A 27,198-nucleotide genomic window follows, 5' to 3' on the forward strand; every position below is an offset into this window, starting at 1 on the left:
TTGCTCACATGTGCTTCCTGCTCAGAAAAACTCAAGCAGGCAAAAGAATAAAAGCCCTTCTGCATGGGCTCCCCTCCAAGCCCCTGAACAGCCCCAGGTGATATCCAGACTACCAGTCCTTGTGCCCCCACCAATACTGTGCAGTTGGTATTGTCAATTTGGAGCTTAAGCCATTCTAGTTAGTGGCTAAGACCTTGGTCTGGTGATTTAATTTGCTTCTCCTATTGCACGATGGGTTTTGTTTTTCAGTCATTTCCCAGTATTGAACAATTTATGTATGCTTGTTTCCTATGCACCTATATATGTATATTCTTGGTGAGTGGGGTGTGTGTGTTTAGTGGGCGTGGTGGGGGATGCTGTGGGGTGTGTGTGACTCCTCACCCCTAGGGCTCCGCCCTGAGGACCCAGAAGGAAGGCGGTAGCCGTGCGTGGCGCTGAGGTCCGGACTCCCGCTCCGGGCAGCAGGGCAGGTTGGGGGGAGGTGGCAGCATGGCCCCTAGGGTGGCTGAGGCCCCTATGCCAGCTAGTGGCCCCGGGTCTGGCAGCGCTGTCCCCTCCCGGCGCTCCTCCTCCCGCCGGCAGTCCGAGCTCCCGACCCTCTCGCACTTCCTCGCCTCCCCCTCTGCGCGTCCGGGGCGCCCACAGCTCCGCCCTCCCGCCCCTGACCCGCTTCCCAACGGAAAGGTCGGCCCAGCTGGGTTTCCCAGGAGCCTGGAAGGAGCCGGTTCGGGGTGTGGGGGACTCGAACTGCGGCCTTGACGGAGCTTCTCCGGGGAAAGCGCCTCTGTCAGCTCCGCGGGCCGCCCGAAGCGGGTTCCGGAGACCGAGCTGGGTCCCGGCGCCCCGCTGCAGGGTGACAGGAGCCAGCGCTGCGGAGCCTCCCCGCCCTTCACAGCCCTGCCGCCTGCACATGGTTCTCTGGGAGGAAAGTCTCCCTGGAGGAACTTGTCCCAGGCAAACGTTAGGACAACGAGAGAACTTGGTTTTCAGTTAGCCATTTTAAAGAGTGTAGGGGTGTGTAGTCTTGGAAATCTCTAGTAAGGATCATAGAACTTCCCCGCCCTAGATACCACGTAGAATTAGCGGTCCAGTTCTGAGTGATATTTTTCCTATGGCCAAGCTCTCTCCTCATTGGGTGCCGTCTCACGGTTTTGCTGGGCCTCATCTGGTCCAGTTGTGTTTTTAGAATCTTGACTCTTGTTTCCCCCATCTTTGTGCAGGTGTATTCTTCAGCTAGTTCCCCTTCTGGTTCTTGGGGCTCCTTAGGGGAAAAGGGAAGGTTCTTCTGTCTTCTTTAGCCTACAGAGATGGATGGATCCAGGAAGGGACCCCTAGCAATTTGGCAGCTGTAGGGGTGGTAGGAATTCCTTGGTATGGGCCCTCTCATTTTGAGTGAAAAGGTTGTACTTGTTCTGGCAGAACCTTTAAAAGAACCCAGTCTTCCATCTCTAGGAGCATTGGGGGAATATCTATTTTGGCCATTGGTTTGAGTAAATGAAAGTCAGAATTTCTGCTGTCAGAGATATCATGTGAGAGATTAAACTGAGAAATAATCTCTGAGACAGGAATTATTAGTGGAAGATGGCAGAAGGTTGCCAAGTAGAAAGGAGTGACCATAATGAATTTGAAAGACTAAGGAATGGTGGGGCTTAAGGTGCTGTACGAAGGTGGGTAAGAGCAGTGGGGAGAAGAGAGACCCAATCTTGCTTCAGTTCAATGAAAACTTTGGTGAGTTTATTTTGAGGGTGGCATGAGCTCATTCAACCTTACTGAAGGGCTATGGCCAGTAAGGGACGTATAAGCACCAAGTGATGCCGAGGGGATGGGACACCTGTCGAGTAACTTGGGAGATGAAGGCAGGGCCCTTGTTGCTTTGGATAGAAGCTGGGAGGCTGAAGCAGGGGATTATATGTTGGGTGAGGACAGCGGTGACCTCAGAGGCTTTTTCAAAGGAGGTGGGGGAGGCTTCTAGACAGTAGGAGAAAATGTCAAGAAGGTGAGGAGGTAGCAGTGGGAACAGATGTGGGGCATATGAGTGAAGTCAATTTGCCACTCCTGTCCAGAAATATGTCTGCAGGCCTTGTGGGAATGAAAGAAAGAAGGTGTCCTGAGGCCTCTTTGGAGGATAGAAGTTTTGCAGACTCAGCAAGATTGAGTAATTTGAGCAAGAAAAGATGGCAAGTTGGGGTGGTTAATGAGGGGTCAAAGGAAGATAGGTAGAGGTCAGTGGCTAATGGGAGGGCAGTTATGGAAGGAAGTAAGAATACTGATGGACTGGTGAGTAGGCAAAATGAGTTTGCCCATGTCAGCGGTTCTCAACCTGTGGGTCGCGACCCCGGCGGGGGTCGAACGACCAAAACACAGGGGTAGCGCCCATCTGCTTCTCCACCCCTCCCCCTCTCCTTCCTCTCTGTCTTTCTCTTCCCCTCCTACAGCCAAGGCTCCACTGGAGCAAGGTTGGCCCGGGCACTGAGGATGGCTCTATGGCCTCTGCCTCAGGTGGTAGAATGGCTCTGGTTGCGACAGAGCAACACCCCAGATGGGCAGAGCATCACTCCCTGGTGGGCATGCTGGGTGGATCCCGGTAGGGCGCATGCGGGAGTCTGTCTGACTGCCTCCCCATTTCCAACTTCAGAAAAAAAAAAAAAAGATATGTTTAGAATATAAGGATATTGGTGGGAAGAAGAATAGAGGGATTTAAGGCAGGGGATTTGAGTAAGGAAACATGAGGGTTACTAAGTGTGAGTTGGTACTGGATGAGCCAAGCTAAGAAAGGAAGGAGCCTTGTTATGTAGCAGGCTAAGGACTGCATAAGGAAAGTAGACAGCAATGGGTTGGGAGTACGTGAGTTTGGAGGCCTCAGTGATAAGCAGGGCAGTAGCTGCAAGAGTGTGAGGGAGGGAGGCCAGTCCCAGGCTGTGGGGTCTAGTTGCTTGGAGAGATAGGTGGCTGTTTTTGAAGTCTGGTCCTGATTTCTGTACAAGAAGGCTGAGAGCAAGGCCCTGAGACTCATGGGTGTAGAGAATAAAGGGTTTGGTGAAGTTAGGGAGTGTAAGGGCTGAGGTGAGGAGGATAAAAAAGGTTCTTGCAAGGGGCCAGATGAGGCCTTATATAAGGGTTTGGCAATGAGCCTGAAGTTGGGGATCCAAATGTGGAAATAACCTGTGAGACCAAGGAAAGATCAGAGGTCCTGTTTAGTGGTGGGGAAAGGAACAGAGTCTATAAAGGCGTTTTCATTGAGTAGTTGATTTCTTGTTTGCCTGGGGACAAACAAAAGCCAAGACAGGTGACAGTCGAGGAGGAGAGCTGAGATTTATTGTGGGAAACCTGGTAGCCAAGGGAGGCCAGGTGGTTGATAAGGAGGCACGTGTTGAATTGGGAAATTTGTGCTGTGGGGCCTGACCAAAGAGGTGGCCAGGAGTTTTTCCAGGAGGTAGGGGCTGTCCTGGAATCCCTGGGAAGAGGACAGTCCATGTGAGTTGTTGGGAGTGGTGGGTGTCAGAGTTGGTCCAGGTGAAAGCACAAAGGTCTTGTGAGTCGGGGTGTAGCAGAATGGAGAAGAAAGCATCTTTTAAATCTAAGAGAGTGAAAGACTGCGAGTCAGTCTTTCACTTTCTTAGATTTAAGAGGAGAAGTTTAGGGGTTTAAGAATTAAGAAGAGGAGAGTTTAGGGGTTAGGGATGATGGGGTGGAGACAAACTACAGCCTCATTTGAGGCAAAGGTCCTGGATGAACCTGTAGGAACCATCTGGTTTCTTGAAAGGTAAGATTGGGGTATTGTAAGGGAAACAGGTTGGGCTGAGAATGCCTGCTCAAAGGAATTTGGAGATAAGGGGTTTAAGTCCTACTTGTCTCTGCTGTGGGAGATAGGGTATTATGCCCTGGCTGGGCAGTGGGGAGGTTTTTTAAAGAAATGGAAATAGGGGAATGATGGGTGGCTGTAATAGGTTGGGAGGTATCCAGACTTGGGCATCTATGTTGTCTAGCATTGGATCAGGGGTTGAACTAAGGGCATTGGGATTGGAGGAGGGAGCATTGGACAGAAGCCCAATGAAGATGGTATCAGAAGAAGGGGGGGTATAGAGGGTAACAGTGGTGTGGAATTTGATGAGGATGTCTCATCCAACGATGGGAATGGGACACTGAGGAAGAATAAGGAGTAAAGAGGCGACTTCCTTGATGACAGAGGCGAGGGGGGATGATCAGTGGGTTGGAGGGAATACAGTCAACCCCAATAGTTATGGGTATTATTCTCAGTGTTTTCTTATTTGTTTTTCTCAAACACTACCAAAAAGTAACTTGTGTGGAATTAAACAAAGATCACCCACACAGAGAACAAGAACTACTTATGGACTGTAATACTAGGTAGTAGGCTGCCACCCTGCCCTACCCGACTTGCCCCGCCCCACCCCACTGCATTTGGCAGAGACTGAAATTGAAGGCAGGGGCAAGAGTGGAAAGATTTATGGTGGCCAAACAGGAAGGCCCCTACAATTAGAGCTGGTTGGCATGGCCTGGGGCAGCAAGAGGCAAGCGGGCTGACTAGAAAAGGGATGTGGGACTTACTCCATGAGGTAGAGCATGTTTGCTTTCCTCTGTTGGACCCAAGTGGGAGGGTGTCAGGGCAGGATGTTCTCAGTTGGAGGCAGAAAAACAAAACAAAAACGAAGGCTGACAGGTCAGTCCTGACATTTTGGGACAGGCCTGTTGCAATCTAGAGGTATGTATGGTTTGAGGTTTCTGGCCAGGAACCTCTGTCTCCTCTTCATTCCACCAAATACCTTTCCAGGTTGGGGAACGTTTATACTTATAACAACAACAACAAAAGTGATCGTGACAGAAAGCATAATGGTTAATCACATATTTATATCTTTATGTGTTATTTATAAATGATAATGTATATAAATAAAAACAATGACCACTGCTAGTATGACTACCTACCATGCACCTTTAGACTGCCTGTCCCTGCCCACTGTGAGTTGCCACTCCACTCTCAGGTCATTCCCTACACCCTTCCTTCATGTCCCCTCCCACTGTCAACCTGCCATCTGGTTGACCTCTTTTCTTTGGAGGGTATAGAAGCAGCCACCTAGCAGGAAGGATTAGGCAGTGACCATGTGGGGATGCCTGGCTGTCAGCTCAGGAGCCTGGCCTCCTCTCAATCCATGGCAGTGAAAGGGGGCTTTGAAAATATACTCCCCCACTTCCTTTCTTTTATGTCCAGACACCCCTGGGAGAGAGACAGTTAGTTTCCAGGTCAAGAATGAACCTCTTTTGTGCTGATAAAAAGCCGCTGGGTAAACTTTAAAAAAATTTACCCTGGGTGGGAAAGTGAGCAGTCCCAGGCAAATTTAGAAATTTCCTGGAAGTGAAGCACGTCCCTCCTGCCTGTCCTTCCAGCATCAGCTTTGGTCAAGAGGTACCCTTTGTGGGCAGAGAAATGACTGGGTTTTCTTGTTTCATCATCTCCACCAGGAAATATCGCTAAACAATAAATGTGGAATAGAAATGGTGGTAATTGCAATGATGATGACAGTATCTCACTTTTTTATAGAAAAAAATATAAATTTATAATGTTTTTATAAGAGTGCATGTTAACAAGAACTGACCAGACCTTGTGGGGCAATTTTCTTACATATTGGACACAAGTGATGTAGTTCTGTGTACCAACTGTACTTAAAAATAAATAAAAAGTTAATACTTACCTCCTGTCCTTCCCACCCCTTCTACAGATTCTCTGACCCACCCCATCACACCCCACAATGCCCCCTCCCTCGCCCATGTGTCATCTACAAATAGTTGTAGAAAACCCAACATGTTAGCTGGGTGGCAAAGTACAGGACTGGTAGGCTGGTCAAACTGGGAGCCCATACTGTGCGTCTAAGTCCTAGATGGTTAGGGAGGAGTTGCTGTCAACTGGTGGACCATCACGACTGGTACACCATCCTGGGTGTGCACCAGGGACTACAGGCTGACCAGAATGTGAACCAGAGGCTGTGGAGGGGAAGGAGACATGCGAGCTCAAAGCTGGTATTGGGCTTCTGGCCACGCACCGGCACTGAGGTGGACCTGTGGCACCCCTGGGAAAGGGGCACAATCCAGGCCCATTTGTGCTGTCCTGCATCCTGTCCCTTGTCCCAGCCCATTTCCTAGAGCCCCAGCAGAGTCAAAGCGGAGGTGGAAGTCAATTGGCCAAAGGGCAGTAGACACCAAAGAAAGTGTGAGAACTGTCGCCGCTGACCCCTATATTTTCTTGCCTTGCTGCATTGTGTGGGTGGTGGCAGGAAAGGATGAAGAGACAAACCTTTGTGTCCAGGGCTGGTCTTCAATAGATGGCAGCGAGGTCACTCCACTGCTACTTAGGGAACTTCAGCTCAGACGCAGGTCATCTAGGATTGGTTTAGCACCATGTTTCCAAGAACATGCCCCTTTTCTGGCCACACCCATTTCCCAGGGAAAAGGGCTGGTCTCACCTGATGGTCTTTTTTATTTTTTTAATTTAGAAATTAAATTTAATGGGGTGACATTGATCAATAAGAGTACAGAGGCTTCAGGTAAACATCTTTATAGCATTTGAACAGTTGATTGCATTGTGTGCTCATCACCCAAAGTCAAATCATTTTTTATCACTGTATATTTGTCCCTCTTCATTCCCCTCCCTCCTACACCTCCCTCTGGTAACCACTTCACCTTTATCTATGCTTAAGGAAGGTCCTAATGCAAAAGGAGCACACCAAGCCACAGGTGAGGGATGTGCCCAGTAGCCTGCCTTAAGGGTTGAAGGGGGCAGGTTATCTTAGGCCAACTGAGGCTCCACGGCACTGCCCTATAGTTCTTCCTGGGCAGAATTCTGACTTAGAGGAGTTCAGTCATAATCCCACAGATGACAGCTTCACTCCACTGGTGCCTCAGCCAAGCACATGCCCCAAGTATTTAAACCTACAGTTTCTCTCATACTGACCAGGATTACAAGGCGACATCACATCATCAGTAGGGTAAAACTAACCTGTCTCAATGTACTCACAGTCCCTATTAGTGGTTGAACAATCCAACACTTGTGAATTCTGCTTCATAATAACAGGAAGAGTGGACATCAAAGGATCAAAAAGCAACATTTGCTATGAATGTTTGGCCGCCACAAATCAGTTACCTCTGTAACCTTTCTGACACCTCTAGCTTAAAACCCAAAAGGTCAGCGGATCATGAGGCCGAACTTTCATGGTCTTTATTTGTACTGAAGATCAAAATCAAGTGAGCTTTTGCCCTCTGCTCCATCAGAGATTTCTGTCCTCCCTGAGCTCACCTTAGGACTGCATTACCATTTGACAGGAGTTCCCCCCGAGTCAAACACCCCACCTGGCAACGTTCTCTGAGCAGGCTAACACTTACTGAGCATTGACACAATTATTCTAATACAACAGCCCTATAAAGCACAATATTATTTAGCTCCAAATATGATACTCCCAACCCCTATGTCCCCAGAAAGAGCTGGAGTGGACAGGTGTGTGGGCACCAGCCTTGCCATGCCCCCACCCCCATAAGGTGCTCAGGGTCCTGGTATCTCAAGGATGTCACACATCCCTTCTGAGCACTGTAAGCTCTCAGTCCAGCATATGGCCTGGAGTCAGCAATAATAGAAATGTGTGGAAGTCAAGAGTTGAGACTCAGCCCAAGCCAGTTAGCTCAGTCAGTTAGAGTGTCATCCTGAAACAACAAAGTTGCAGGTTCAATTCTTGGTCAGGGCACATCTCTCTCTCTCTCTCTCTCTGAAATTAATTTAAAAAATGGTGAGACTCAGCCCTGGCCATATGCGTCAGTAGACGGAGGATTTTCCTTGTATACTGAGGTCATGGGTTTGATCCCAAGTTAGGGCACATATGAGAAGCAACCAATGAATGAATAAGTACACAACTAAATGAAACTACTAAGTGGAACAATAAGATGATAGGTCTCTATCTCCCTCTTCCCCCCATCTCTATCTCTGCCCCTTCTTCTGTCTCTCTCAAATCAATGGGAAAGAAAAGAAATAACTGAGACTCACATTCCTTGGCAACTTTCTTTCTATCCTCTGTCAGGTTCTGGTGGGCAGAGCCAGCTGCTCTGATTCATTCCAGCTCCAGACATAAATGTTCCCAGTTTCTGAAAGAGAGATTAAAGGGGGTCTGTAATACTGGTGGTTGAAGCAAGGCAGGTGCGCATTGAATTAGGGCAGATGATAGAGGAACTGTGGAGCCAGAAAGCATCTGGCCATACCCATTTATTGGAGGCTCGCAGAGACAGGTAAGCGAATAAAGAAAGGACTAATCATGCAAAGTCCTTGCAGCCAGGAAACCAGCACACAAGCCTAACTCAGCTGTTTTCCCAGCAGTGCCCGTTAAAGAGGCTGTAATCCTCCATCCACCTCCTAACCCCCTTGCATCTCTCCAAACTCCCTTACACTGCACTAGCTCCCTGGAGACCACTGAGATCTGCTCTGCCCAAGTTAGCATCTAAAGAGAGAATGCCTCCCTCAGGATCAGCAACATCTTTGTCTTAAAAGGTTCCCTAGCCCCTGAAGTGCCCTCAGGTCACCCTTTTCTTTAAAGGAAGTCCCCTGCTGGACCTTCCTCTTTATTTTCACTTTAGACTTTGTTACTAAATTGGTCCCCACTCTCCTCCCACCACACACATGCACACACTTCAGAAATGTGTCCCTGAAAGACCTCACATGGTCTCTGTTCAAATTCCCTGAGCCCTGCTCCTTTCTTCAGCCCCACCTGCCTCTGGTCCTGGGGAAGGCCTCAGCTAGAAGCTCCCACCCTCCTTGCCTGCACATCACTACATTTTGTCAGTTGTAGCAACTGTCCCAATGCAAAAACTTTACTAATAATAGTAGCTGGTCGTTATCAAGTGTTTTAATCTGTGCCAGTGTTTAAGCTCTTCTCAAATATAAATGTTCAATTCACAGAATATCCTACACAGGGTTATATGACTATAGCAGGGGTCTCAAACTCAACTCAGCATGTGGGCCGCAGAGCAAGATCACAGCCGTTCGGCGGGCCGCACTAGGTCTACAAAAGGCAACTGTTACGCAACACTTTTCTCACTGCAGTTGAAAACAAAAAAAAATCAGTACAACAAGCACAATCGTAAATGCAGTTTACTCAGTGTCACAAAACGACCAGAAACTGTAGTTCGCATCACAACTGCTGTTAACTAAGCTAATATCTAGCTAGGATGCTAGAGAAATGAAAAATACAAGTAGGCCCCTAGGCTTGCTTAATTTTATCCAAAATATTTTGAACTTCGTGGATTAGTCTGCGGGCCGCACAAAATTGTTTGGCGGGCCACGAGTTTGAGACCCCTGGACTATAGTCTCATTTTACACAATGTCCCCATTTTAATCATGAGAAAACTAGAGGCACAGAGAAGTTCAATGCTCCACCCAAGGTCACAATGGGCAGAGTGATGATCTGAACCCAGGAAGTGTGGTTTGAAACATCTGGGCTCCAACCATGACACCAAACGTATGACCTCAAATTCCTTCTGGGCCCCTAAATGTGAGACTTGCTACTGGGCTCTTTCAGCATCTATCTGCTCTATCCCTGCAGTCCAATAATTCTGGAGCCAGGATTCCAACCCAGGCCTAGTAAATAAAAATAAGGAGGGGGGAGCTTCAGTGCTGGCATACAAATGTTTTTCGGGTGTCCAGGCGATATAGTAGCAGTCAGAGGCCCAGATGCAGACCTTTGACAAAATCATCAGTTTCAAGCCCCATTACACAGCCCTGGAATCACCGGCAGGAGTCCTGGAATCTGGATCATCTGCCAGGCTATGGACTCACAATCCAAAGTGGAACTCCTCATCTGGTCCCAGGTGACCTCCCATAGCACCACCAAGGCTCACATTCACCACCTTCATCCTCCCTGTGGACACGAGTATCCACTGTGAGCCACACATCATGGCCACCTAGACACTTAAAGCTTTTTCCTCCATGCTCCTTGGCTAGGCTGTCCCACACCCCTTCATTCTTCTCTATGGGGTATTTTAGAAAAACAGCCCTTGCTGGAGGCAGATGGATGAGGTAGTTAGACCAGTAACAACATATGAACAGTCCAACTGTGAACAGGTGATGGAGGCTGCAGAGGGGCTCAACTTCAGAGGCATCCAGGAGTCATGAGTGACTGAGCTGATTGACGTGGAATGGGCTTGGAAGAAGGCCCGGCTAGTCCCCCCCCCCCCCCCAAGCCAAAACGAGAAGGGAAGGAAGGTTTGCAGGCTACAAGACCCAAAGACCCAAGCTTCTTTGGAGAAGTACCGGTCACTCACCACTCACACACACATACAGTGTGTTAGCCACCTGCGGCCACCTCAGCCATGGGCAGGCCTTCCAGAACCTCCAACAGCTACTGCTCCAGCCCTGCCTCCAGAGTCCCGTGGACCAGCTGTCCATGCCTTAAGAAGGGAATGCCTAGTTAGCTCTAGTCACATCAAGGGGTTTCCCTCCACTTCCTTCTGTAGTCACCTGCTCCTGCCCCAGAAGTACACCTGGCCGGACTCGTCCAGCAGCCATGCATTCTCTGCATCCAGCTTCAGCAGAGGAATCTGCAGCCCCCTGGCCAGTGCAGGGGCAGCCGAAGGCTCACGTAGACGCAGGCGCAGGGCAGCAGGGGCAGCAGCCCAGCCTGGTTCTCACCAACAGCTCAGACTCCTACACCACCACCCTCTGGGCCCAGAAAGGCTCTTTGTGCTGCACTCTGCATGCCACCCAGGCCTGCAGTTCCGCCTGCGACCAGGTCTTCGCGCTGCGCACAGCACCAAAAGCAGCGTCTCCGAGGTCCAGGCGTCCTGGCAGCCGCCCACCTTGCTGCCTGCCTAGCTGGGCAGCTGCACTCGGCCAGCACATGCGAGAGAAGAGACCTGGCTGAGCAGAAGGCGGGGACACGTGGCCAGGGGCTGGCCTAGAGTGGAAAGCAGGGGGATGCTCATGTCTTAGGAATGTCATGTAGCTCCATCTGGTGCTCATGGCCGCAGAGGTCCCCGTCTGAGTCTGGCGTGCGCTGCTGCTCGAGAGGGTTGTTGACCTAACGCTAAGGCCAGAGCACAGCTCCTGCATGAAGCCGCTAAAACCGAAGCTAAAGCAGGACCCTGGGCGCAATCTGCTAAACCCTACTGGGCTGGTTAGGCAACATGAGAACCTGAGATCCTTGCAGAGGGTTCCTTGCCAGACACTGCTGCTGCCTTACCTGTAAGATGGGAAAAGTTCCACCCTCCTAACCACAGCGCCAGAAGATACCCGTTCCAGAGGGTCACTGAGTGGCAGGTTTGGCTAAAGTCCTACTAGATTTAGGAGAACTCTCAGCCATCTAGAGTGGGGCAATTTCCCTGTCCCCCTCTTTGACTCAGCAAGCTCAGCCTCCCACAAAGTGGGTCTGAGAGATTTAAGTGCCTTCTACATCAGAGGTAGGGCTGGAATCTGAGCCCCTTCAGCTCCAAACTCCCAGTGTCTGGTACTTTATCCCATGTAATGTTGGCATGGAGAATTGTCCCCATTTGACAGAAAAAGTAACCCAGAGAAACTAACCCTACACAATCATACAGCTTAGAACTGAGAGTGGCAGAAAGCTAAACTCCAGGCCCACCGACTGCATACACTGCTGTTCCCACCAGTGAGCAATGGGGAGAAGGTAATGGGTACAGCCAGCTCCAGAGTTCACATTTGCTTCTGCAGCTAACAGGGCCTTGTGTCCTCAGCTAATTCACTTAAATCTCTGAGTTCAGCTCAGTTCTTCAGTTTTACAAAGGCGGGGGTAGGAAAGGGGGATATTTGTACCTATATTGTGGAATTGTTTGGAATAGATGCACATAAAGAGTTCAAGGGCTGGCACATCATACTAGTTTACTATATTCAGTTCTTTGAGTTGATAAATATGACCATGGATACTCATCAGGTTTTCAGGGCCCTGTATAAGCACAGTTTCAACTGGACCCATCTAGTTATTTATTCATTCCACAGGCATTTATTGATCCTTTACTCTGTACCGAAGAGGGAAGCTTTCTGCCTTGAGGAGCTCACACATTAATGGGGAGACAGAGGCAGTCTAGTGCTCACACAGCAATCAATGCACTTTCTCAGTACAGCATGTGCAGCTAGGTCAGAATTTCACAGGCATTTTCAAGCCTTTGAACTCAGGTTCTGGGCCTCTCCCGAGATTAAAGTTCCTTGACTCCAATGTTCCTAACCTGTTCTGTGTCCAATTCCAACTCAAGGAGGCCACTGATTTTGATCTTGACCCTGTACCCTATGTCCCCTTAGGCAGCTCCTTTTAATGGGCAGTCTTGAGAGAGAAAAGTGGGAAGCACAAAGCAGCTTCCTAAGAAGTAGTAGCCAGCCCAGGACCTGACTCACATCAGCCAGTGGGAAAGTATGGAAATCCCATGACTTGGGCGAGGTGCCCATTGGCTGCCACAATGCCTTAGGGCCAATCCGTCATGCAAGGGTAGTGCTTACTCCGTACCTAGGGACCCCGCAGCGGTCTGTGCAGACCAAGCTTCCTGGAACTGGTCCCAAGTACTACGCTGCGCCACTGCAACCTGGGATGCTATGTGGAGATACCTCTGGTGAGCATATGTCCTCAGCAGAAGTGAAGAAGAGGGTCCAGGACAGGAACAACCTGCCACCCCAATTTCACTCACTCTCACTTGCTGGACGGCTGCCTGTCCGAAAGCAGCCAGAATAGGCGGGCGCTTCTGCGGTGGTACATCCCATTGGCTCGGGACCTGTCATCTATCCCATTGAGCCAATGAGCTTGGCTTGGCTTTGCCAAGAGGCAGGAACAAGCTGAATGACACACCCACAACAAATCTTAGCATTGCCTTGGTCACTGTCTGAGAACTCTCAATATAAAGACAAAAGTATTTAAAAACCAACACCTAGGAGTCTATACCCTAAACCGATTTGTGTATTGGTTAGCTTTCTAGGCTTAACCCCGAGCCTCCAATGGGATTAAGCAGCGACTCAGGGGCACGAGGTAAGGAATCCGTGTGATTTCTTTTTGTACGTGACTCATCTGTGCAATCCTCTCGGCCATATCTTGCTCCAGAGAGTGACTCACAACCAGCCGTCCTGCAGGCCACAGACAGGGCACACATTTGAGTGCCACACACTTATATTAGACATTCTGGGACAGTCCTGCTGGCAGGCTCAGATGATGCTTACTGCTGGTAAGGCTGCTGGATCCGTTCTCAATGCGGGAACTCTCAGCTAAGTTAGGAGATGCCTTCCCCCTTCCCAGCTATCTACAGTAGTACAGGAAAAGCCCTGCTGCGTAAGCCTGGAGGCAGTACTGGCAAGCAGGGCTGTGATGAGCTTGGGCCCTGACTCAAGACAAAAGACATCAAAGTGCAGCTAGGGAGGAGAGGCCAGAGGGCTCTGCGGGGTGGACCTTAGTGGCCAAACCTGCATGTCCTCATTCCTGTGCTGTAATGCACAGTGCATGCATGAGACAGCCCTTTATTCTCCATCTTGGTTGGCTTTCATGAGCCTATATTCCACTGCTTTCCCTCAAAAAGCCACGGCTGCCCTCATGACAGGGCCTTCCTCGCCACTCACCAGTACTGACAAGGATCTCTGGTGCTAGCGGGTTTCTCCTGAGGCCTCCATCATGTTCAACACCACCACAGTATCCTGGTGCTACAGCTCCTACTTGAGGCTGAGAAGCAGAGCCTGCAGGATCTCTAGCCAGTGTGTGGTCTGTAGGAAACAGGGTAGTGTGAACACTGAGCAACAGGCTGAACCCGAGCAGGTGGCACTTCCACCCACCCTGCACTCCCCCTACCAACCACTACCACTGCTGAGTGAGGCCTCCACTCCCTCACAGAGTAGAGGGACTGACCACTTGGGGTGTAGCTGCATTGAGAAAGTGAGCATGGCCAGGCCCCCAACAGCCACCCAGCATAGCAGCTAATTGTCTTCCCCCACTGTACAGTACCAGCAGCTGCAGCCAGTCATTGCCCTTTACTTCAAAGACTGGCCCTGTACCCATGACCAGATGACAAAGGACACCAGGTCAGCTGGGGGAAAGCCCATCCAGGGGCTTATGGCCAAGTTACACATGCACTCTGTGGCTGTGTGACAGATCAGCTCATGGTCCTCAAACAGGTAGACCTCAATCTAGGGCACAGCCTTCTCCTTCAGAATCTCCTGCCTGCAGAACCAAGGGTGGCACTGTTGGCACCATCAGAGCCTCCACCATCATGTTCCCATTCAAGCCAGCCCTGGGCTGAGAATTTCCCTGGGCAATATCCAAACACCCTCTTGCACTAGGGCTGCAGTTGTTTTCAGACTTCTAACCAGGCCTAGGAGACAACATAAAACCATGGAAAATGGTCTGAACTAGAACCTAGGAGACGATGCTGGTGGTGATGGTGATGCTAACACCTACTATTTGAGCACCTCTCCTGACCCAGCACTTAGACTGACTTCATCTTCCACACAGCACTGTGCTGAAGGTGCAGGTGTGAGCACTTTGCGGATGAGAAAACCAAGGCTGAGGAGTGAGTCTGTAGTGAATGTCACAATTAGTAGTAATAGCTAATGTGCATTGATTGGGCACATGTCTGAGAGCCAGGCACCTTTGTACTAAGTACTTTTACATGTATTTTCTCATTTAATTCTCCTCACCACAATTACATGGGGTAGGTACTATAACCATCCTATTTTGCAGAGGGAAAACTGAGGCATGGAGAGATTAAGTAATTTGTTTGAGATTACACACTAGTAACCAGAGAAGCCAGGATTCAAACCCAGGCCATATGACTCTAGAACTTGCACTATTATGGTTAAGTAAATTGTTCTCATGGAATGGTCCCCTCAGCTGAATGATAGAGAGAGGACTCAAATAGAGCAATAGAGCAATGACCAAAAAGTGCTTTTCAAACTGAAAAGCACTTCAGTGGGAATAATCTAAACCTTAATACCCTGTCCAGGCCTCATATCTCAAGAAACCTTATTGGAGCCTCTCACTGATCCCTGCCAGGTTCATTTGAGCCATGGGCACCTCGAAGTTTTGAGAGACTGAGCAGTTGGGGTGCAACAGAGACAAGAGGTCAGACTACTTCACAGATCTGCAAAATGCAATCTACTGGTCGAGACTACACATCCTAGGCCCCGCCAACCCCACTGACCCTGCAGGTGACAGTCCATGCAAACAGAAGGCTGCCCTCCCTATTCCAGGGCTCAACAAAGCCATTTCCTATTGTTCCTAAGAAGAAGCCACAGCCCAAATCAGAGGCCATTAGAACCCAGTGATGGGTGGAAGAGAGGCCAGGGCTGGAGCAGGAAGACATACACCTCCTCCCAGGAAACATCATCTCTGGCTTGGAGGTGATGGTGAACTTGGCGAGAGCCTGGGGTGCCTTTGTTTGCCCCATATCAGAGCCTTCCAGGGTCAGTGGAAGCAAAGCCTATGGGCACAAAGCCCTTGGTGATCAAGATGTGCCCAGGAGCCTAAGGCCCTGGCACCCTGATTGTGCCACCTTCATTTTCTCCTCTCTCCCCAGGCTTGCTGATCAGGGAGGCATAGACCCTAGTCACCTCTCTGAGGTTTCTCATTAAACTACCCAAACACTTTAAAAAAAAATTTATTTAATCCTTTTTAGAGAGGAGAGAGAGACAGAGAGGGAAAGAGAGGAGAGAGAGACAGAGAGAGAGAAGGGGGGAGGAGCTGAAAGCATCAATTCCCATATGTACCTTGACCAGGCAAGCCCAGGGTTTCAAACCGGCGACCTCAGCATTTCCAGGTCGATGCTTTACCCACTGAGCCACCACAGGTCAGGCCTCCAAACACTTTCTAAGGCATCATTTACAGGCAAGACATGGGCTGTGCTGGGCACTGAGGCTATGGAAGTCAATGACACAGAGAAAGAACTCCAGACCTTAACAGAAACCCACCTCCTTTAGCATCACTCAGCAGAAAGACATTCCCCCAGCTATTAATAATGCTTTTTTGTTCCACATCTAACACTAATTGTTGTTGTAGAAGCCACTGAGTCATGTTTTATAAACCACCAGGAAGGAGTCGGTACACCAGCTCACCTAGCCCCCTCCCTGAACAACCACAGTGCTGTGGTCTTCTGTCTTTTCTGACAAATCCAGGAAAACCATGCAGGGAGAAGATGAAGGTGGTAGGTGGTCCTTACCACCTACCAGGGCTCTGGTGGGGAAACATTCCACTTCCGGGCTCAGTAAAGGAAGGCAGCCAAGCAGTGGTTTCCCTGCTTCAAGAGACCCAAAAAACCTGAACCCTCTGGAGTTACAGTGGAAACCTCAAGGCTTGTGATTCAAGTTCAACTGGACAGCAGCTCTCTGCAGAAATTTATCTGCTCAGGGCTCTGATATTGACATATGTGGTAGGAGGCCTCATTGTTAAACATGAATGCACAATCATGGTGCTTCATCGTGGTGTAGATGATGAGCATGGAGTTACAGGGCTCAACTACAGCTATGGAAACATGGGGGGATGGGTAAACAGAAAACTGCTGTGACCAGCACAGGGAAGTGAAGACCTGAGTGGGAGCAATGGAGGATAAAAGAAAAACACAAAGACATAGAGTTTGGTCAAGGTGGGACATTGTGCTCTGATGGAGACACAATGACACTGAGCCTGGAAAACCCATTTATTTTATACGTTTAAACAAGAGGCTATTGTGCTAGGGGAGTAGAGCTGATAACTATGTAACACTCTATCCTACAAGCATATGAGGACATCCTGAGTCTGTGGTACCACTGTGTGCCTGCTGCCCTGCTTTTGGTGTCAATACCACGAACAGCCTTCAAGTTGTTTAAGTGACCTTGCCCTGCCAGGTCACTCAAGGATGAGCAGGCTCTTCCTCTACTCCCAGCTGCACATAGGCCAGAAGAATTCAGAGGCAGGGGCTCTCTCCAGAGAACCACAGGTTAGGCTTTATGCCATAATGGACAGAGACACTTTGCATCAGCAGGTAGACTAAGATTCAGTGCCCCCACCAAACTGTGAAAAACTAAAAAGCAATGAAGATCTGCATGTTAGTAAGCCTGGAAAAAAATATAGTTTTAATTTAAGATTTTTGAAAGAAACAATAACTTCTTTGACTCTATAATTAACACATTGACCATGATTTAAAAAAAATATTTAAATATTTGCTAAGAAACAAGATACTAAAAGCTTCTAAAATGTTAGGTGATTCTGAAAAAGTTTTCACAAAACCTGGCAGGGAAGGGAAGTTTCTAAAAGATTATTTTCAAACTCTGCAGAAAGAAGAATCATGAGGTCAGGAATTGATGAAGGTCCCAAGTTGAAAGAGCAACATCTACTGCATTTGCTGCAATTGCAAAACAAAAAGAAACTTCTGAGGAAAGAAAGATGGCAACGAAGTAGGCGGATATTCCAGCTGCCACCTCCCAGGACCAAATTGGATTACAACTTAATTTAAGAACAATCATCGAAAAACCAACTTTGGACTAAACTAAGAGGACTCTTTAACCAAGGAACACTGAAGAAGCCACACTGAGACTGGTAGGAAGGGCGGAGATGTGGAAAGGGCTGCCCTGCTCCCAGTAACAAGCAGTGGCTGAGGGTCAGGAGGGACTCTCATGGCGGGGTGGGTTGCCCTGAGAGGTGTGGGTCCTCAGCCCCAGGCCCAGAGCCCCAGCCTACAGCCCCAGAGCCTAGAAGAGGCACCGAGATAGCATTTAGCTATGAAAAGAGCTGGGTTTCTGTCCAAAAGAAAGACACAGCTCTAGGATGCTGATTTCATTTTAAAGGGCCCATGCAGAAAACCTCACTCACAGCCATTTACCTGGGACTCTGGTGGGGGAGAGCTGAGAGAACTGAAGTTATGGGAGGAGAGTGTAAAGTGGAGGCCCAGGGAGAGACACTGTGGGGGATGGCCACTGGAACCCCTGTGCTGAGTTACTATCCAGTACCACAGTCATCATCTCTTTTGGGTGGGGCAATCCCCTTTGAGTGGCATCAGCCTGGGGAAAAGCAGCTGCTCCGCCCTCAGGAGTCTCTCCTACCCATCATGGCAATGGGTTGTTCTGAGAGGCCAGGAAGCAGGGAGCATGTCAGTGACTCAATTTTCTGGTATTGAGACCAGAGCTCCCCACAGCACTCTCCAGAGTCTATGACTGGTGCTTCCACTTCACAAGAGATTCAGTTGAAACTGAGTGGACAGACCACACACCTCTGGGTCTCAGAGGCCACACCCACCAGCCTCCTGGGGCCACACCCTACAGAGGTCAGAGAAAAAAGTCTGGACAGATTGACACCTGGGGCAAAGGGGAAGAGAACAGCCACCACCCTGCCTAATTACCAAATTGCCGCAGGCTCTAGACTCCAGCAGAGGTTTTTTCAGAGGTGGATGAGTCCATCAAGCAGCCAGCAGTGGCCATTTGAGCAGACCAGAGTGGACCAGAGTGGGTAGAAGCCAGCCTAGGTATTTCCACGTACACCTGGTTCCAGCAGAGGCAACCACAAACTCTGAATTGCTTGTAGCTCCAAAAAGGTTGCTGAAGGCCAGTCACGGGCAGTGTCTCCCACTGGTAGGTGTTGGGGTCCCGCTTGGGAGGCCCAGGGCTGGCACATCCAGGGGCCAGCTGAAGAAAGCATTTGTTCAGAACCTAACAAACTTTGCTAGAGTGGTATCCTAATAAAAATCTCCTCACATCTGGCCCAAATGTGGCAGTAAAAAAGAAGGAAATCTTACCTTTTGTGACAGCACAGATGGACCTGGAGAGTATTCTGCTATGTGAAATAAGCCAAGAAAAAAAAGAAAAATATGCCTGATCTGTGGTGGCGCAGTGGATAAAGCGTCGACCTGGAAATGCTGAGGTTGCCGGTTCGAAACCCTGGGCTTGCCTGGTCAAGGCACATATGGGAGTTGATGCTTACAGCTCCTCCCCCTTGTCTCTCTCTCCTCTCTCTCTGTCTCTCTCTCTCTCCCTCTCTCTCTCCTCTCTAAAATGAATAAATAAAAAAATAAAAATAAAAAAAAAAAGAAAAATATCATATGATTTCACATATATATGGAACCTAATGAACAAAGTGAACTGAGGAATGGAATAGAGGCAGAGGCGGGGTCACAGGGACCAGAGGGACAGCAGTCGGAGGAAGGGGGATGAAGGGATGGAATCAGAGAAGGTAGGGGGATTGGTGAAACTATATATATAACACAGATACACATAGCAGGACAGCAAGTCCTAGAGGGAAGGGAGAAGGGAGTTGGGGGAAAGAGGGCAAAGGAGGTATAAATAGGGGCACAGCGGTGTGGGGTAAGGGAGTTATGTTCAGTGGGACACTTGAATCCATGTAAACACAATAAATTAAAAATAAAAATTAAAAAAAAAATTTATGAGGGATTACACAGCAGAAGCTATATTAAAGGCCTAGAATTAAAAAGTGAAAAAAAAATCTACACATCTAATATAGGAGCACCTAAATATATAAAGCAGACTTTGATGAATTTAAAGGGCGAGATCAACAGCAATACTATAATAGTAGGGGATTTCAATACCCCACTTACATCACTAGATAGATCCTCAAGAAAAAAAATTAACAAAGAAAGAGCAGACTTAAAGGACATTCTAGATCAACTCGATTTAATAGATATCTTCAGAACCTTTCACCCTAAAGCAGCAGAATATACATTTTTTTTCAAGTGCTCATGGTACATTCTCTAGGATAGACCACATGTTAGGGCAAAAAAGTGGCCTCAACAAATTTAAGAAGATTGAAATCATATCGAGCACTTTCTCTGATCACAATGGCATGAAACTAGAAATCAACAACAACAGAAAAACTGAAAAGTACTCAAACACTTGGAAACTAAACAGCATGTTATTAAATAACAAATGGGTTAACAATGAGATCAAAGAAGAAATTCCTAGAAACAAATGATATTGAGTATACATCAACTAAAAATTTATGGGAAACAGCAAAAGCAGACCTGAGAGGGAAGTTCATAGCATTGCAGGCATACCTCAAGAAGTTAGAAAAAACTCAAATAAACAACTTGACCCTGCATCTAAAAGAACTAGAAAAAGAACAGCAAGTAAAGCCCAGAGCTAAGAGAAGGAAGGAAATAATAAAGATCAGAGCAGAAATAAATGACATAGAGGCTAAATAAACAATACAGAGAATCAATGAAACCAGGAGCTGGTTCTTTGAAAAGGTAAACAAGGTCGATGGACCTTTAATTAGAAACTGGACTCACCAAAAAAGAGAGAGGACTCAAATAAATAAAATTAGAAATGAGAGGGGAGAAATAACAACTGACACAACAGAAATACAAAATATTGTAAGAAAATACTATGAAGAACTGTACGCCAAAAACTAGACAACCTAGATGAAATGGACAAATTCCTTGAAACATATAATCTTCCAAAAATTAATCTGGAAGAATCAGAAAACCTAAACAGACCAATTATAACAAATGAGATTGAAACAGTTATCAAAAAATTCCCAAAAAAGAAAAGTCCTGGGCCTGATGGCTTCATAAGTGAATTCTACCAAATATTCAAAGAAGAACTAACTTCTATCCTTCTCAAGCTATTTAAAAAAATTCAAGAGGAAGGAAGACTTCCAAACTTCTTTTATGAGGTGAGTATAATTCTGATTCCAAAACCAGGCAAAGACAACACAAAGAAAGAAAATTATAGGCCAATATCCCTGATGAATTTAGATGCTAAAATCCTCAACAAAATATTAGCAAACCAGATCCAGCAATATATGAAAATAAATCATACACCATGATCAAGTAGGATTTATTCTGGGGAGGCAAGGCTGGTACAACATTCGTAAATCAATCAATGTGATTCATCACATAAACAAAAGGAAGGAGAAAAACCACATGATAATTTCAATAGATGCAGAAAAAGTATTTGATAAAATCCAGCACCCATTCATAATCAAAACTCTCAGCAAAGTGGGAATACAGGGAACATACCTCAACATGATAAAGGCCATCTATGACAAACCCACAGCCAACATCATACTCAATGGGCAAAAATAAAAAGCAATCCCCTTAAGATCAGGAACAAGGCAGGGGTGCCCCCTTTCACCACTCTTATTCAACATAGTTCTGGAATTCCTAGCCACAGCAATCAGACAAGAAAAATAAATAAAAGGCATCCAAATAGGAAAAGAAGAAGTAAAACTATCATTATTTGCAGATGATATGATATTGTATATAGAAAACCCTAAAGTCTCAGTCAAAAAACTACTAGACCTGATAAATGAATTTAGCAAGGTGGCAGGAAATAAAATTAATACTCAGAAATCAGAGGCATTTTTATACACTTACAATGAACTGTCAGAAAGAGAAATTAAGGAAGTAATCCCCTTTTCTATTGCAACCGAAAAAAATAAAGTACCTAGGAATAAATTTAACCAGGGAGATTAAAGACTTATACTCAGAAAATTATAAAACATTGATAAAATAAATCAGGGAAGATACAAACAAGTGGAAGCATATACCATGCTTATAGTTAGAAAGAATAAACATCATTAAAATGTCTATATTACCCAAAGCAATTTATAAATTCAATGCAATACCGATTAAAATACCAATGACTTACTTCAAAGATATAGAACACATATTTCAAAACTTTATATGGAACCAAAAGAGAACATGAATAGCCTCAGCAATCTTGAAAAGGAAGAATAAAGTGGGAGGTATCACACTTCCGGATATCAAATTATACTACAAGGCCATTGTACTCAAAACAGCCTGGTACTGGCATAAGAACAGGCATATAGATCAATGGAACAGAACAGAGAACCCAGAAATAAACCCACAGCTCTATGGAAAACTGATACTTGACAAAGGAGGTAAGAGCATATAATGGAGTAAAGACAGCCTCTTTAATAAATGGTGTTGGGAAAACTGGACAGCTACCTGCAAAAAAATGAAACTAGACCACCAACTTACACCATTCACAAAAATCAACCCAAAATGGATAAAAGACTTAAATGTAAGCCGTGAAACCAAAAGTATCTTAGAAGAAAACATAGGCAGTAAGCTCTTTGACATCTCTCGCAGCAATATATTTGCTGATTTATCTCCACGGGCAAGGGAAATAAAAGACAGGATAAACAAATGGGACTATATCAAACTAAAAGCTTTTGCACAGCTAAAGACAATAAGAACAGAATAAAAAGACAAACTACACAATGGGAGAATATATTTGACAATACGTCTGATAAGGGGTTAATAACCAAAATTTATAAAGAACTTGCAAATCTCAATACCAGGAAGACAAACAATCCAATAAAAAAATGGGTGAAAGAAATGAATAGACACTTCTCCAAAGAGGACATACAGATGGCCAATAGGCATATGAAAAAATGCTCAACATCACTAATCATTAGAGAAATGCAAATTAAAACCACAATGAGATATCACCTCACACCAGCCAGAATGGTGCTCATCAACAAAACAATACAGAATAAGTGCTGGCGAGGATGTGGAGAAAAGGGAACCCTCCTGCACTGCTGGTGGGAATGCAGACTGGTGCAGCCTCTGTGGAAAACAGTATGGAGATTTCTCAAGAAATTAAAAATCGAACTGCCTTTTGATCCAGCTATCCCACTTTTAGGAATATACCCCAAGAACACCATAGCACTGTTTGAAAAGAAGAAATGCACCCCCATGTTTATGGCAGCATTGTTCACAATAGCGAAGATCTGGAAACAGCCCAAGTGTCCGTCAGTGGACAAGTGGATTAAAAAGCTTTGGTACATATATACTATGGAATACTCCTCAGCCATAAGAAATGATGACATTGGATCATTTACAACAACATGGATGGACCTTGATAACATTATACTGAGTGAAATAAGTAAATCAGAAAAAACTAAGAACTGTATGATTCCATACAGAGGTGGGACATAAAAATGAGACTCAGAGACATGGACAAGAGTGTGGGGGTTATGGGGTGGGTGGGGAAAGAGGGAGGGGGTTAGGGGAGGGGAGGGGCACAAAGAAAACCAGTTTGAAGGTGACGGAAGACAATTGGACTTTGGGTGATAGGAATGCAGCATAATCAAATGTCAAAATAACGTAGAGATGTTTTCTCTGAACATATTTACCCTGATTTATCAATGTCACCCCATTCAAGTTAATTTTAATAAAAAGTGAAAAAAAAGAAACTTTTTATTTTTGTTTTCAGATTTTTTTTTCCATTCTTTATTCAATTTAGAAAGGAAAGACAAAGAAAGAGACAGAAAGAGGGAGATGCAGAAGAAAGCCAATGCTTAAGCCACCAGTCACCCACTCAACCTGATGAGAATAGCCTGGCCAGGAGGTTCCTCAACATTCTGCCCTCAACACCCACACCGTTAATGCCTGGCATGCCAGGCCCCCTGTTAGGCACTCCCACAAGCTCCGGGTGCCATCTGTTTCATCCCTGTTGCAAGGGCCAGTGTCAGGTGCCTGGGCAGCAGTGCAGGGGTGTGTTCCCAGGACTCCTCTGTTTGCATAAGCAGAGGCGCTGTGAGCCCCCAACTCTACGTGGAGGCAGAAGAGACACCTGGCCCCAGGTGAAGGCCTGCTCTCTGGAATGTGGGAGATCCTCCTCTTCCTGCTGGGTGACCAAGGTTAGTTGCACACCTTGGTCAAGGCTGGGTGCCTGGAGTTAGTTGCACACCCGGTGCCCAGTGATAGAAGGGAGTGCCAGGACCCGGGTCCTGGGAAGCTGGTGTGTTCTTGGCATGGAGGAGAGGTGGGGGCAGCTCAGCATGTGTGCTCGTAAGCGACAGCCCCGGTAGAAGTGAACAATCAGGCTGGGGCAGTGGCCAAGGCCACCTCAAAGTGCTATACCTGCCTCTACCAGCGTGGGGAAATGAAGACCTGAGTGGCGGCAACGGAAGATGAAGGAAAACACAGAGACATAGATCAAGTTTGGGCCAGGTGTGACATTGTGCTCTGATAGAGACACATGACTCCAAGCCTGTTTTCAGCCTGGCGATCTCTTGGGGCTTTGAACTTGGGTCCTTTGATATCCCAGTCTGACACTATCTGCTGTGTCCATGCTGACCCTGCTTTTGTGGTCAATGCCATGAACAGCCTTTCAGTTGTTTCAGTGAGTGACCTGCACTCAAGGCAGAGGAGGGCCCTTCCTTGGCTCTCAGCTGCAAGTAGGCTGGACGCATTCAGATGCAGTGGCTCTCTTTGTGTGCCCCCGGCATGTGTGGGGGCATGTGACCCTGTGACCAAGGCAAAAAGAAAAACAAAACAAAACAAAAAACCCCAAAAAACCAGAAAGAAAGAAAAGATGGGTGGAGGCGAAAGCCTGCAATACCCCCGTATTACTAGGCAGTCTCTCGTTCAGGTACTAAGGAGGCCCGCCCCTGCGTACCTTCACAAGATCACATGAGATCAGGCATGTTCAGGGTGGTATGACCACAGACCCCTGATGGCAGCCTCTCAGTGGCCCAAGAAGAAACACCTGGCCTCCAGGTCTCCTCACCGTTCTGCACCTCATGTGAGTGGGCATGTCTGGGTCCCTGTGTTGTTCACACTAGCACAAGCTCTGCATGACACTGGCTTCTTCCCTTCTCAGCTTCCCTTGGGTGGCCGAGGTCACTGCCTCAGGGACCAGATCAGTTTGAAGAGGAGCCTGCAGTTAGCTGCACACGGGGAGCCCAGGGTTAGAGGGGAGTGGCCGGACCCGACTGCTGGGCAGCTAATGTGCACGATGGGGTAGAGGAGGGGAGGAAGCAGCTCAGGCCTGGGGCTCATGGGTGACCAGCAAACACCTGAGTGGACTGCCATGCTCCGCGAAGTGGCCAGGGCCACCTCGAAGTGCTGTGCCCCAGGCATGTGTAGGGTACGTGTCCCTGAGGCCAAAGCAAAAGGAAAAAAAGCGGGTGGGGGAGGCAAAAGCCTACAGCACCTGGTTTTCCCAGGTGGTCTCCCATCCAGGTACTAACCAGGCCTGACCCTGCTTAGCTTTTGAGATCAGACAAGATCAGGTGTGTTCAGGGTGGTATGGCCATAGATGCCTGACAGCCGCCTCCTGCGGCCCAAGAAGAAATGCCTGGCCTCCAGGTCTCCTCACCACTTTGCGCCCTAGGTGCCTGGGCACGCCAGGCCCCCTGTTAGGCACTCCCACAAGCTCTGCTGCCATCTGTTTCATCCCTGCTGCCGCCATTTCCCGTGGGCTGCCAAGAGAACCTCCTCAGCGCCCTGTCATTATCCCCGGGGGCCGAAGGTGTGCCCACCCACCCAGACGGCGGGAACTGGAGCAAGGGTCAGGGGTCTCAGTGTCACAGCAACTTGCAGAAGTGTGGTTGGGGGAGGGCTGGGGATGGGAGAACAAGGGCCAGTGTCAGCTCCTTGGGCAGCTGTGCAGGGATGTGTTCCCAGGCCTCCTTCGTTTGCCCGGTAACGAGTGCCCTAAGTGGCAGCTCTGGGAGCCCCCAACTCTGTGTGGGGGTGGAAGAGACACCCTGGCCCCAGGTGAAGGCGTGCTCTCTGGAATGCGGGAGATCTGCCTCTCTCTGCTAGGCAGCCAAGGTCGCGCTGCAAGGACCAGTTTGCAGAGGAGTCTGGAGTTAGTTGCATACCCGGGAATGGTAGGACCCTTCTCTTGGGCAGCTGGTGTGCTTGGTGGCATGGAGGAGCAGGGAGGCAGCTCAGCACGTGCACTCAGGTGACAGCCCAGTTCCAGTTCCAGGCACCTTTGGTGCTCAACCTGCATCTCACACCGCAGCTCTTGAGAGAGGTCAACCCCCATCTCCAGCATTCATTCCAGTTCAAGCCATCACTGGTTCTCAGCCTCTAGCCCAGGGGTCTCAAACTCAACTCAGCATGTGGGCCGCAGAGCAAGATCACAGCCGTTTGGCGGCGGGCCGCACTAGGTCTACAAAAAGCAACTGTTACGCAACACTTTTCTCACTGCAGTTGAAAACAAAAAAAAAATTAGTACAACAAGCACAATCGTACATGCAGTTTACTCAGTGTCACAAAACGACCAGAAACTGTAGTTCGCATCACAACTGCTGTTAACTAAGCTAATATCTAGCTAGGATGCTAGAGAAATGAAAAATAAAAGTAGGCCCCTAGGCTTACTTAATTTTATCCAAAATATTTTGAACTTCGTGGATTAGTCTGCGGGCCGCACAAAATTGTTCGGGGGCCACATGCGGCCCGTGGGCCGCGAGTTTGAGACCCCTGCTCTAGCCTGACTAGCAGTTTTTTTTTGTATTTTTCTGGAGTTGGAAATGGGGAGGCAGTCAGACAGACTCCCGCATGCACCCCACCGGGATCCACCCGGCACGCCCACCAGGGGGCGTCGCTCTGTTGCAACCAGAGCCATTCTAGCGCCTGAGGCAGAGGCCATCCTCAGCGCCCAGCCAACCTTGCTCCAATGGAGCCTTGACTGCGGGAGGGGAAGAGAGAGACAGAGAGGAAGGAAAGGGGGAGGGGTGGAGAAGCAGATGGGTGCTTCTCCTGTGTGCCTTGGCCATGAATCGAACCCGGGACTCCTGCATGCCAGGCCGACGCTCTACCACTGAGCCAACTGACCAGGGCCCTGACTAGCAATTTTTGAATCTGAAACTCTTTCTCCAGTGACTGTTCTAGCTCATGCTGTTGTTGGAATTCAGTCTGCAGCTCATACTGGAGCTTTTGACCTCAGGCAGCCTCTCACACAGAGCTCTCATTTTCTTTTTCTAGGGCTGTAAAAAGCACCCAGCCAATGGCACCCAAAAATATAGCCATGGAGAACCATATGCTGGAGAACAAAAACCACTCCTCTACCCCACCCTTCAAGGGTGTTGGCATCTCCATACTGATTTGATTCAAATCTTGCCCACTATGACAAATGTAAGTCTGTTGGTTGAAGCCAAGCAGGTTTGTACTGAATTCAGGCAGATGGTAAAGAAGCTGTGGACTCAAAAAGTGTCAGGCCATACCCATTTATTGGAGGCCTACAGAGACAGGAGAGCAAATAAACAAAGAAAATCCTGCTTTTTTTCAGTGGAGGAGAAGGAATCAGGAAAACTGCTCCTCGTGGTGGCAGCTGAGGGAATCAGGAAACCAAACCTCACAGTGGTAGGAAAGCAATCCAGCCAGATCACCCTGAGAGAAGGAACCCATACCTTTTTATAGACACACACGTGGCTTTTTTCAACATGCTAGTGCAATAATTGTGCAAAGTGCTTGCAGCCAGGAAAC

The 27,198-nt window shown here is 47.9% G+C and overlaps 1 non-coding gene across 1 annotated transcript; it reads right to left on the reverse strand.

Annotated features, from left to right (window-relative positions):
• Positions 1–24,901: 24,901 nt before the first annotated feature.
• On the reverse strand, positions 24,902–25,020 carry LOC136396211 (5S ribosomal RNA). The gene has a single exon (XR_010749606.1). It is a non-coding gene; the product is annotated as a 5S ribosomal RNA (ribosomal RNA).
• Positions 25,021–27,198: the final 2,178 nt, after the last annotated feature.

This window comes from Saccopteryx leptura, chromosome 2 (assembly GCF_036850995.1).
Source record: "Saccopteryx leptura isolate mSacLep1 chromosome 2, mSacLep1_pri_phased_curated, whole genome shotgun sequence".
NCBI classification, from domain to species: domain Eukaryota; kingdom Metazoa; phylum Chordata; class Mammalia; order Chiroptera; family Emballonuridae; genus Saccopteryx; species Saccopteryx leptura.